Here is a 13,909-nt window from a genome sequence, read left to right as displayed (position 1 = left end):
TTTGTTGAGCTTCCTGGATGTATATATTGTTTTCATTGTATTTAGAAAACTTGGGGCTGTGGTTTCTACAAGTATTCTTTCTGCCGGTTTCTGTTCTGTCCTGGGGCTCCCGCTGTGCATGTGTTGGTACTCTCATGAAGGCTCCCCAGGCCTCTGTTCATTTTTTGTTGTTGTTATTGCTTGGAGTGGAATATCTCAATTGACCTATTTACAAGTTCATTGATTCTTTTATCCTCCAGCTCAATATCCTGTTTACCTCACTAGTTTACCTCTCTAGTGAATTTTTCATTTCAGTCCTACTTTTTCAATTTCAGAATTTCTATTTGGTCCCTTATTATCATTTCTATCTCTTTATTAGTATTCTCCATTTGGAGAGACATGCTCTCAGCCTTTTCTTTAATTCTTTGGGTATGATTTTCTTTAGCTCCTTGAACTTCTTTTAATTGCTAAAGTCTTTGTCCAGTAAATCTAACATCTGGTCTTCCTCAAAGACAATTTTGATTCTATTTTTCCTGAGTATGAGCCATGCTCTGCTGTTCCTTTTCATGTGTCATTGTTGCTTGTTGAAAACTGGACGCTTTAAATAATATAATTAGGTAACAATAGGAGCCAGATTCTCCCTGCTCCCAGGATTTGTTTTTATTGCTGTTTGTTGTTGCTTTGTTGCTATTTATTTTTTTATGAATTTCTTGGACTCGCTCTCTAAAATCGGTATTCTTTGTTATCTGCAGCTTCCAAGGTCACTGCCTGATAGCTTAATGGTCAGCTGATGATTAAACAGACACTTTCTTAAATACCTTACACCAATAAATCTTATATCCTTTGCATAAATGTTTGTTGAAACATGATTTCCATACTTTTACCATTTACAACCTTGCCTAAGCTTTCATGTCAAGCTTGTACAGAGTCTCAGGGTGACCCAGAAATAAAGAAAAATTAAAACATTTTTAGGTGTTTCCTGTGCATGCACACATCTGCACACAAACACATGTTCTAGAGCCCCAGAAAATACCAGAACTTTCCAGAGCCTGATTTTTCTTTTCATCGTTTTGTGCTTCTGTATCTTTCCCCAAACTGGCATCAGTGCATCAGAAAGTAGAAATGTGATACAATTGACAGTACTTGATTTTTTTTTTTTTTTACACACCCTTTGAAGATGAGACTTCCCTTACAGAGTGAGCTGAGTCAGGTTAAACACTGACAAGCTCTGTGAGTGGGGATTTTGGGAGCTTTCAGGTAAAAGAGTGATAATTCTCTGGTAATAGGTTTTTTGGAGGAAAGCTCCAAACCTATTCTTCTTTCTTCAGTGGCAGCTAGACCGCTGTTTTTCATAGCTACTGTTGTTCCAAGGCTGCTGGTTCAAGGCTATTGTGGACGTGGGGGAGGAGGAGGCTAATGGGGAATTTTTAAATGTGGTGATGCTTGCTGTTCTTACTGAGAGTCAACTGTTTTTCTTGAATAAACACTTATAAGATTGTTGAAAGCCTTTTGTTAACTTCCAGAATTCCGAAAAAGTTGATTTTAACCATTTTTGCCAGTGTTATTTTGCCAGTGTTAATACTTTTCTGGAGGAGTGGTTTTTGGAGGTTCTCACTCTCATTCTGGACGTGCTTCTTTCTTATATGTATAGAGTTCTTTATATATTCTGAACACAAATTCTTTAACAGATATATGGTTTGCAAATACTTTCTCTTTGTGGTTTGACTTTTCACCCCATAAGAGTGTCTTTCAAAAAGTAGAGGTTATTAAATTTAATGATGTCTAAAAAAATCATTTTATTTAATCATGCTTTTGTTGTCCTATGTGAGAATCATTTGCATAATCAAAGTCACCAAATGTTCCATTTTCTTCTGGAATACTTATGATTTTAATTTTTGTATTTGGGGCTATTTTCCATTTTGAGTTAATTTTTGCAGATGGTGTAAAGATTAATGTTTAAGTATGAATATACAATTGTTCTATCATTGGTTATCGACAAAAGTAGACATTCTTATTGATATACATTTACATCTTGATCAGAAATCAGTTGGTCATAAACACATGAATCTCTTCATAACATTTTAACAATATAAAGTGTCTGGTTTACGATTATAGTATATATATCTTCATTTATTTTGTTCTTTAATTTTTCTTAGTAACTCTTTTTACTTTCTAGTGTTTCTGTCTAATGCAACTTCATTTTATTTATTTATTTTTTTTAATGAAAGTTTATTAGGGTGACAATTGTTAGTAAAGTTACATAGATTTCAGGTGTATAATTCTGCATTACATAATCTATAAATCCCATTGAGTGTTCACCACCCAGAGTCAGTTCTCCTTCTGTCACCATATATTTGATCCTCTTTACCCTCCCTCATCTGCAATCCTCTTCCCCCCTTACCCTCTGGTAACCACTAAACTATTGTCTGTGTCTATGAGTTTTTGTTTCTCATTTGTTTGTCTTGTTCTTTTGTTGTTTTTGGTTTATATACCACATATCAGTGAAATCATGGTTCTCTGCTTTTTCTGTCTGACATTTTGCTTAGCATTATAATCTAAAGATCCATCCATGTTGTCACAAATGTTCCTATATCATCTTTTCTTACCGCCGAATAGTATTCCATTGTGTATATATACCACAACTTCTTTATCCATTCATCTATCGAAAGACATATTGGTTGTTTCCATGTCTTGGCCACCGTAAATAAAGCTGCAATGAACACTGGAGTCACTTGTATTTATGGATAAATGTTTTCAGATTTATTTTTGGTAGATACCCAGGAGAGGGATTGCTGGGTCATACGGTAATTCTATTCGTAATTTTTTGAGGAACCTCCACACTGCCTTCCATAGCGTTTGCACCAAGCTGCATTCCCACCAACAGTGTATGAGGGTTTCTTTTTCTCCACAGCCTCTCCAACACTTGTTACTGTTTGTCTTGTTGATAATGGCCATTCTAACTGTGGTGAGGTGATATCTCATTGTGGTTTTTATTTGCATTTCTCTGATGATTAGTGATGTTGAACATTTTTTCATTTGTCTGTTTGCCATTTGTATGTCCTCTCTGGAGAAATGTCTCTTCAGGTCCTCTGCCCAATTTTTCAATTGGGTTGTTTGTTTTTTTGTTGTTGAGTTGCATGAGTTCCTTGTATATTTTGGATATTAGCCCCTTATCAGAGGCACTGTTTGCAAACATCTTCTCCCATTCAGTTGATTGCCTCTTTATTTTGTTGATGGTTTCTGTCACTGTGCAGAAGCTTTTAAGTTTCATATAGTCCCATTCATTTATTTTAGCTTTTACTTCCCTTGCCTTTGGATTCAAATTCATAAAATGCTATTTGAACCCAAGGTCCATAAATTTAGTACCTATGTTTTCTTCTATGCAGTTTATTGTGTCAGGTCTTATACTTAAGTATTTGATCCATTTTGAATTAATTTTGGTATATGGTTACAGATAGCAGTCCAGTTTCATTCTTTTGCACGTGGCTTTCCAATTCTCCCAGCACCATTTGTTGAAGAAGCTGTCTTTTTTTCCATTGCGTGTTTTTTTGCTTCTGTGTCAAAAAATATCTGTCCATATTTATGTGGTTTTATTTCTGAGTTCTCAATTCTATTCCATTGGTCTACATGTCTGTTTTTCTGCCAATACCATGCTGTTTTGATTATTGTAGCCCTATAGTACAAGCTAAAGTCAGGGATTGTGATACCTCCAGCATTGTTCTTTTTTCTTAAGATTGCTTTGGCTATTTGGGGTCTTTTGTGGTTCCAAACAAATCTGATGATTTTTTGTTCTATTTCTTTAAAAAATGCCATTGGGATTTTGATGGGGATTGCATTAAATCTGTATATAGCTTTGGGTATTATGGCCATTTTAACTATGTTGATTCTTCCAATCCATGAGCACGGAATGTCTTTCCATTTCTTTGTGTCTTCTTCAATTTCCTTTAAAAATGTCTTGTAGTTTTCAGCATATAGTTCTTTCACCTCTTTGGTTAAGTTTATTCCTAGGTATTTTATTCTTTTTGCTGCAATTGCGAAAGGAATTATTATTATTTTTTATTTCTTTTCCTGAGATTTCATTGTTAGTATATAGGAATGCAATGGACTTTTGTAAGTTGATTTTATAGCCAGCAAATTTACTTTGTTCGTTGATTATTTCTAATAGCTTTTTGGTGGAGTCTTTAGGGTTTTCTATATATAGCATCATGTCATCTGCAAAGAGTGACAATTTAACTTCTTCATTCCCAATTTGAATGCCTTTTATTTCTTTCTCTTGCCTGATTGCTCTGGAAAGGACTTCCAACACTATGTTGAAAAGCAGAGGTGATAGGGAACAGCCCTGTCGTGTTCCTGAAACTAAAGCAAAGGACTTTAGTTTTTCACCATTAATTATGAGATAAGCTGAGGGTTTGTCATATATGGCCTTTATTATGTTAAGGTATTTTCCTTTTATACTGAATTTATTAAGTGTTTTAATCATAAATGGATGTTGTATCTTGTCAAATGTTTTTTCTGCATCAATTGATATAATCATATGATTTTTGTCCTTTTTTTTTTTTATATGATGTATCACATTGATGGATTTGTGTATATTTAACCATCCTTGTGCCCCTGGGATGAACCCCACTTGGTTGTGATGAATAATCTTTTTAATACATTGTTGCATTCGATTTGCTAGAATTTTGTTTAGGATTTTTGCATCTGTATTCATCAGAGATATTGGTCTGTAGTTTTCTTTTTTTGTGTTGTCCTTACCAGGTTTTGGTATCAGGGTAATGTTGGCATCATAAAATGAGTTAGGGAGTACTGTCTCTTCTTCAATTTTTGGAAGAGTTTGAGCAGGATTGGTATTAGATCCTCTTTGAAGGTTTGGTACAATTCACTAGTGAAGCCATCTGGTCCCGGACTTTTGCTTTTGGGAAGGTTTTGGATGCCTGATTTAATTTCATTACTGGTGATCGGTCTGTTTAGACTTTCCAGTTCTTAATGGTTCAGCCTAGGAAGGCTATATGTTTCTAAGAACTTGTCCATTTCTTCTAGGTTATTGGATTTTGTGACATATAGTCATTCATAGTATTCGTGGATGATCCTTTGTATTTCTGTGGCATCCGTGACAACTTCCCCTTTTTTATTTCTGGTTTTGTTTATTAGTGTCTTCTTGTTTTAATTTTAGTAAGCCTAGCCAAGGGTTTGTCAATTTTGTTAATCTTTTCCAAGAACCAGCTCTTTGTCACATTAATTTTTTCTATTGTCTTTTTGTTCTTTATTTCATTTGGTTCTGCTCTGATTTTTGTTATTTCCTTTCTTCTGCTGATCTTGGGTTTCATTTGTTCTTGTTTATCTAGTTCTTTAAGGTCTAATGTGAGGTAATTTATTTGGGATTTTTCTTATTCCTGGAGATAGGCCTGTGATGATATAAATTTCCCTATCGAAACTGCTTTTGCTGCATTCCCCAAAATTTTGGTAGGATGTATTTTCATTCTCATTTGTTTCTATGTATCTTTTGATTTGTCCTCTAATTTCTTCATTGACCGGGTCGTTCTTTAAAAGTATGTTGTTTAATCTCCATGTATGTGTGTTTTTTCCTACTTTCTTTTTGCAGTTGATGTCCAATTTCAAAGCCTTGTGAATCAAAAGCCTTGAGAATATGCTTGGTATGATTTCAATCTTCTTAAATTTGCTGAGGTTAGTTTTATGTCCCAATATATGGTCTATCCTTGAGAATGTTCCATTTTCACTAGAAAAAAATGTATAGTCTGATGTTTTAGGATGAAGTGCTCTATAAATGTCAATTATGTCCATTTCACCTAATGTGTCATTTAGGGCTGCTATTTCATTATTTATTTTCTGTTTGGATGATCTATCCGTAGCTGTCAATGATGTATTTAGGTCCCCTAGTATAATTTTGTTTTGGTCAATTTCTCTCTTTAGTTCTGTTAGTAGTTACTTGGTATATTTTGGTTGTCCCTGACTGGGGGCATAAATATTGATGACTGTTGTGTTTTCTTGTTGTATAGTCCCCTTTACCATTATGAAATGTCCATCTTTGTCTCTTGTTAGCTTTTCACCCTGAAGTCTGTTTCTTCTGATATCATTATGGCTACACCTGATTATCTCTGGATACCATTTGCTTGGAGTGTCAATTTCTACCCATTCACGTTGAGTCGGTGCTTGTCCTTGTAGCTGAGATGTATCTCTTGGAGACAGCATATGGTTGGGTTTAGTTTTTTGACTTAATCTGCTACTCTGGGCCTTTTTATTGGTGAGTTCAGCCCATTTACATTTAGGGTGATTATTGATATGCAAGGATTTCCTATCATTCTATCTTTAGTTTTCTGGTAATACTGTCTCCATTGTTTCTTTGCCTTTTTGTTGTTTTCTATTATTTCTGTGTGGTGGTATTCTATGATGTTTCCCTCTGTTTCTTCTTTTATTACAGTACATATTTCAGTTCTGGATTTTTTTGAGTGGTTTTCCTTAAGTTTATGTAAAAAAAAAGGTTGATATTTAGAGTATTCCATTTTCTTCAGCACTCTTACTTTCTCCATTCCTGTATTCCGGTTCAGGCCTTTACTCTCCCCCTTTTTGAGTTTTGGTTGCCACAAATTGTCCCTGTTGATGGTGGTGGAATAGCCTCCTTTAGTATTTCTTGTAGTGTAGGTCGTGTATTAGAAAATTCCCTCTACTTCTATATGTCTGGAAAGATCTTTATTCCTCCTTCATATCTAAAGGATATCTTTGCTGTGTATATTATTCTTGGCTCATAATTTCTCTCTTTCAATAGTTTGAATATTTGGTTCCACTCCCTCCTGGCTTGTACAGTTTCTGCTGAGAAATCTGATGATAATGTAGTGAGCCTTTCTTTATAGATTAATGTCTTCTTTTCCCTGATTGCCTTGAAGATTCTTTGTTTGTCATTGATTTTTGACAGCTTCAATATAATGTGCCTTGGAGAAGGCCTGTTGGGGTTGAGGTAATTAGGTGTTCTATTTGCTTCTTGGATTCGAGGAAGCAGTTCTTTCCACAAGTTTGCGAAGTTCTCATCGACTATTTGTTTGAATATACTCTCTGTTCCCTTCTCTCTTTCTTCTCCTTCTGGTATGCCCATTATTCTTATATTGTTCTTTCTGATGGAGTCAGAAAGTTCTTGTAGAGTTCTTTCATTTCTGTTAAGTCTCAAGTCTCTTTCTTCTTCCATCCGTGTCATTTCCAGGTTTCTATCTTCGCTGTCACTGATTCTTTCCTCCATCTGGTCAACTTTACTACCTAAGCTGGTTATTTCATTCTTAATTTCTTCTATTGAGTTCTTAATCTCAGAAATTCTATTTGTTTCTTTTTAAAAATATCAATCCCTTTCGTAAAATGTTCATGTTGTTCTTTGATTGTGTTTCTGAGTTCATTAAACTTCCTTTCTGTATTTTCTTGCATCTCATTGATTTTTTTCAGAACTGCAATCTTGAATTATCTGTCATTTAAGTCACATATTTCCATAACTTTAAGTTCCTTTTCTGGAGACTTTTCACTTTCTTTCTGAGCAGTCTTGTTGCGTTGGTTATTCATGGTAATTACTAATGTATTATTTCTCTTCCTAGACATCTACAGGAGTGGGTTCTGCAAGAGTTTGATAGGAAGAGGTCTTTTTTTTGTTTTCCAGTAGGTGTTGGTAGAATGTTTTATTTTCTCTCCGGCCTTAGCCTTTTTACCTTCTCACACTGCAGTGATATGTTTTCTCAGCACTATTCCAGCTTCTCACACAATGGGGGATTCTCTGGAAGGCATGCTTCTCCTCTGTTAAGAGTTCGCCTGAGTCATAGGGCACGTGTCCCTGTGGGGATGCAGAGAGCTTTTGAAGTTCCAAAGCTCTTCCTGTTCTTGATTCAGAGCCCATGTGTTTTAGCAGTTCTGTTACTCCTCCAGTGATCCGCCAAGATAGGTGTGGACAGGGGCGGGATGAGTTGTGAGAATTGCCCCAGAGCAATGGCGGTGACCACCACCAAAGCCAGTCCTGCTTCCACAGCTCTCTCCCCTTTGCCAGAACTAGTTGGGCTGCAAATCTGTGTCTGTGAACCACAGTTTTCAGAACTGCTAATATTTTGTTCTTTTGATCTGACACTGCTACTGTTCTGCTTCTTGCACTGGGCAGGTGGGGGCAGGGCGAGCTCTGGGAGGGTAGTGAGGGGGCGGCTAGTCTCAGTGCCTAAGGCTTCTGTTCTCTGCGGCAGTGAGGGCTTAAACCACTGTTTTCAGCCTTCTTCCCTCAATCTTTGCTCTGATGTCTCTGCCATGAGCGTTTGGTTCAGCCATGTTATATGCTGTCCTGTTAGCCCTGTGGGCTGTAAGTGGAGCCCTAGCAGTCCGAGTTCTTCCCTCTCCCACAGCTGCAGTAGTTCTGGGATGCAACGAGCTCTGAGCACCAAATTAGGTCTGCGTCCTGTGTCTGCGGGGCTCCGTCTCCGCACTTCTCCCTACCCTCATCCCTTGCTAGCGCAATTTGCCCACCTTTAGGTGAATTCAGTAGTGAGACTCTTCGTCTTGCCTGTCTGCTGTGCAGGGAGTCCTTTGTGGAGTTATAGTTTTTTAATTTGTTGTAAATTCCAGGGGAGATTTCCAGCCTAGTGCAACTTCTAATCATTCATGACTAGCATATAAAAATGCAATTTTTTTATAATGATGTTATAATCTTCAATTTTGCTGAATTCACTTATTAGTTCTAGTAGCTTTTTGTTAGATGCTTTGGAATTTTTTACATAAACAATTATTTTACCTATGAACAAAGTTTATTTTACATCTTTCTTTTTAATTAAAATACTTTTTATTTTATTTTCTTATTGCACTGTATATAATCTCTAGTACAATGTTAACTAGAAATAGACATCCTTGTTCATGTCAGGGGGAAAACGTTCAGTCCAATTTTAAATGTTCTATTTCTATTAATTGGACAAATTCCTGCTCCAACATAGTATGTATATTTTTGTGATAACTACAAACAACAATCTACCTTATACATATCTTTATAAATTTGTTTTCTCTTTATAGAAATAAGACCACATTTTCAATTTCTCACATCCTCACCAGCTTATCATAACTTTCTATAAAACATGCTTTACAATATAATTCATGTTGTTAATTTCTTCCATGAAAAATAGTTTTGAATCCCAGTTAACATTCAAAGTATTGGTTGAACTGTTTCTCTTATCTGGGAAAAGTAGCATGATATTTGTTTTAGGGTAAAACGTGGTTGAAAAAGTCTGTATAGTAAAGGGTATGCCAAAACAGAATCTCATTTCCCAAATTGCTAACAAAATTCCAATGTGCATGTTCTTATTTTTCAACAAATACATTTAAATTGTCTTTTTATATTGCTTTATCATAAATTTTCTCCACAGTCTTATTACTTTGTTGATTCTCTCATTAAAAAAAGGAAAATTTAATTAACATTGGTCCTCTTTGTATATATTTTTTGAATCAAAAAAGATCTTAGGATCTGTAGAGTATTACTGGAATGCTCTTCTGTCATCAGTATAAAAACACATGCATAAACTTAAGTGTCGTTACCTGGTGTAAACTATCTTTTTATTGAGCTTTGTGGGACAGTGAGGCAAAAATTACCTCTGATCTTCACTGGGCCTTTCAGCATCAACCTGTATTATCAGCACTGAATTACACGTGGTATGATGTGCCTGAAAGAGCAGGGATATTTACGTCCTAAACATGTAACAATGTTGGTATCAAAGCAGCTCACTGGAGGATACCTCAAGCCCCAAAGACTGTTTGACCACATTTTCATAGGTTTCTCATATAAAATACTTTATGAAATAAAAGATGACATATTAAGACTTTCATCCCTATCCCCTCAGACTCCATTATAAATCACCTTCTGAGGAAGCACACCTCATTACGAAACCAAATTGCTTGCCTCCCAAGAGCTATTTTTTAGTCTGGGTGGATTTTGCTTATCCTCCAAACAACCAAAAATAATCAAGATGATTGTCTTAGTTTGACAATGTCTGATGGCTTTTGCATGATAAAGTCAGAAAGGTTTTCTTTTCATTTTTTTTTTAAAGAAAATCCTTTCTGATAAATGAAGACTGTGTATAATTGATGCATATTGAAGAAAATGTTATTAATTCATGTCATATGAATACTCATAAACAGTTGTATTAAAAAAGAAGTTTCACTTATCTGAATTAGAGATCTTAATCATATCACTTAAAAATTAGCCATAAGTGTCTACTCTTATATTCTTTAATCTACCTTTTGTCCTTGAAACATTTTCCCTTGGTATATGTTTGTCTAAAATGCAGAAGCATAAACTTTAATATAAGCTTATATCAAAGTCTTTTTAAGGCAGTAAAGCATATAGTACTTAAAATGTTTCTTTCCAAATTAAAGGTACTATCAAGTGCCAGGGAGAATCTCAAACAACTTTTAGATAGAGAGCCAAGTGGAGAGGGTGACCATAAATTTGATGTAACCTATAGTTTGAAATTATGTGGATCAAATCAATCACTACTTTTCTATATCCTTGTCTGTTATTGCTTTGCTCAGTCTTTCAAGTTGCCCAGACTTTCTCTTGGAACCATAATTTGAAATAGTAAGACCCACATCATCAAGGAACTTAAAGCTGAAGTGCTGTAGTTCTCAATTCAAACATGCTGGAAATATCTGGAGGAGCAGTGTGGTAGGTTTATTTGTGTGATGACATTAGGAGTCTCCTAGGATGACATATACCATAAAAGGAGAGGGAGGGATGGAGAGGGAGGGGGAGGGGGAGAGAGAGAGAGAGAGAGAGAGAGAGAGAGAGAGAGAGAGATTGTTGGCAGGAATTAACCTGTGCATTGTAGGATGTCCAGGACATTCCATGTCTCTATCCACTAGATATCAATAACACTCTCTGTCCCTCTTCTCCCAGTTATGACAACCCCAAAAATGTCTCCAGAGTGCTAAATGTACCTTGGGGCAAACTCGTCCCAGCTTGAGAACCACTGATATAATAGCAGGAGGGTTTTGAGTACAACACTGCAGTGTGTTGTTCAGATGGTCATTTGGATTGGCCTGCTCTGCAACCCCATTAATCTGACAAGGATCTGGAATGTGCAGTGTACACAGATATGTGATCAGGATGAAATCCAGAGGTCCTATCAGGAGAATTGGTAGGCCTCATAGCTACAGCCAGATGGAGGAGAAGGAAATCTGAACTATATTCAAAGACATATCACGGGAACCAGCTCTGGGAAACTTTCTGAAAACACACACACACACACACACACACACACACACACACACACACACACAAAGACAAAAACAAACAAACAAAAAAAACTGTTATGTCTCTTTTTATTCTAGTCTGATGAAATGGTTGTATAGAATTTAAATTTATTACTGAAGTGACTCTATTGTGATGTAACTCCCAGGTTGGTGTCAACCAAAGAAATGAAGATTATATCATTAATTTTAAACACCACAAAATGATCTCTTTCACTTGCAATCTTTGTATCTAGTAGTACACCATTATAAGTTTGGTGGATTTGACAGTATATGGGAATTTTTGCTGCATTTCAACACTAGCTAAACCTTGAGAAGATTAAATGATAATTTAGGCCTTTTTGTACCATGTATCATAATGGTCTCAGAGTGTCATCTCCTGCCAGAAGTATCAGAATCATCTGGGAACTTGTTAGAAATGCAAATTCTTGGGTACGACCCAGACCTACTGACTCAATCTTCTCTTCCTAGTTTTCTAAGAGTATTTTTTATGAATGGATTTTGTGTTTTATCAAATTACTGTTCTGCTTCTTGGAAGATGTGTGTTAAGACATTTTTTTAAAATCAGTCAATGTGCCTTATTTTAAAATAAATTTTCCATGTTAAAACAATGTTTGTGTATCTGGAATAAAATCAACTAAGACACGTTATATTATTCCTTTTATTGTTTACTGTTTTATAGTTGCGTTCATGTGGCTAATTATTAGTATTTGACTAAGCATCTACATTCATGAATGAAATTAGATTGTAGGTTTTCTTTTTTATACTGTCCTCATCTGGTTATGGTATCGTTTATACTAACCTAATAAAACTAGTTGGGGAACACTACCTCTTTTCTCATGAAATGGTCTTTCTATAGGATTCTAATTCTTGTCCCTTGAATGTGTGAAAGTGCAATATTCATCTCTAAAGTAGTATTGGCCCAACATATTCTCTATTAAAAAAATGTAAATACCAATTGAATATTTTTCATTATTATAAAACCATTTAGGATTTACTTTTCTTGAATAATGTTTGTTAATTTATGTTTATCCAGAAATTACAGTTTTCACCTAAGTTTTTCATTATATGGGCTTAAAGTTATTCAAAATATATAGTTTTTTCATCTTTTTAATTCCTTGCTGCTCAAGGTGCATTCGGAAGATAAACACCATTAGTATCACCTGGGAGCTTTTTAGAACTGCTCAGCCTTGGGTCCCACCCTAGCCCTACTTAAAGAGGTCACTATTGTGGGCTGAATTGTGTCCCCCCAAATTAATATATTGAAGTCCTAACCCTCACTACCTTAGAATGTAACTAATTGGAGATAGAGCCTTTAAAGAAGTAATTAACGTTAAATGAGGTTGTACAGGTGGGCTCTAATTAAATATAATTGGTGTCCTTGTAAGAAGAGGAAGACACACCAGAGATGCATTAGCACATAGGAGAGACCACATGAGGACATGGAGTGATGGCAGCCATCTAAAGCCAAAGAGAGAGGCCTCAGCAGAAACCCAAACTGCCAGTGCCTTGGTCTCGGACTTTTAGCATCCCGAACTGTGAGAAAATGAATTTCTGTTGTTTAAATCACCGAGTCGATGGTGTTTTGTTATGGCAGCCTTAGCAAATTAATACAGTACTCAAGTTATTTGTAAACCTGTTAAGTTTTGAAAAGCATAATTTAATCTCTCCTGCATCTGCACTAGCAACCCCCTTTTCATTATTAATATTGTTTGCTTGTGTCTTGGCTCTTGATTTTCTTGATCAGTGTTTCCAGAAATGGAGCCATTGTATTAGACTTTAAAAAGAACTGGCTCTCTTGATCCTCAATATTATATCTTTGTTTATTATTTTATTATTTTCTTCTATCAACTATTTATTTATTTATTTATTTATTATTTATTTATTTATGCTTTGTTTAAACTTATTCTATTGTTCTCAGATGGAATCCTTAAGGTTAGCGTAACTCATGCTATACAAGGGAGCATAATAGTAATTTTAAATTAAACACACATGTTGATAATATATAGTTATTAGTTAAATTATGAGGTATAATGCTGCTTTATGAAAGTGTCATAGCCATAAAATGGGAAACCTATTGTTTGTTGAAACATTAATGAGGACATAATGCTTTTTATCAAAGAGAGTAGAAGGTATTACTTTTCCATATTATACATCACCATTCCAAAGATAATCTGCAAATCCCGTTGATTTTACTTTCAGATCTTTTTCTGTACCTTCCTACTGTAACGTGACTCTACGTGGCCTTGTACCACTTCGATCTGGTCTTCACACAGAGGTCAGTGTTCTCTGAAGAGCACGTCATATCAGTATTTAAGGAAACAGTTTTAATCAATTGATGTTATTTGTAGGACAATAACCTAGTTTCTTTCCATGCTCTACAGGACTCCATGCTCCCACTTATTCAGCCTTGCTAGTCTTTCCTCTTAATGCTCTTTTGTTGTGAGAATTCCACTTTCACGATGTTGGTTTCATTAATTACCCCTGAGAGTTTTCACACCTGCTGATCTCTGGGTCAAGCTCCAGTGTACATTCACCTGATGAATTTTTCCTAACCCTTCATGGCTTTACCCAAATATCAGGGTCCTGCTTCCAGAGACTAGACCTGGCTCCTCAGCTACAAGTGACAATTGTATCTTATATTTTTTCATAGTAATTCTCACAT

This window comes from Rhinolophus sinicus, linkage group LG04 (genome assembly GCF_036562045.2).
Source record: "Rhinolophus sinicus isolate RSC01 linkage group LG04, ASM3656204v1, whole genome shotgun sequence".
NCBI classification, from domain to species: Eukaryota; Metazoa; Chordata; class Mammalia; order Chiroptera; family Rhinolophidae; genus Rhinolophus; species Rhinolophus sinicus.
This window is presented reverse-complemented; position numbering follows the sequence as displayed.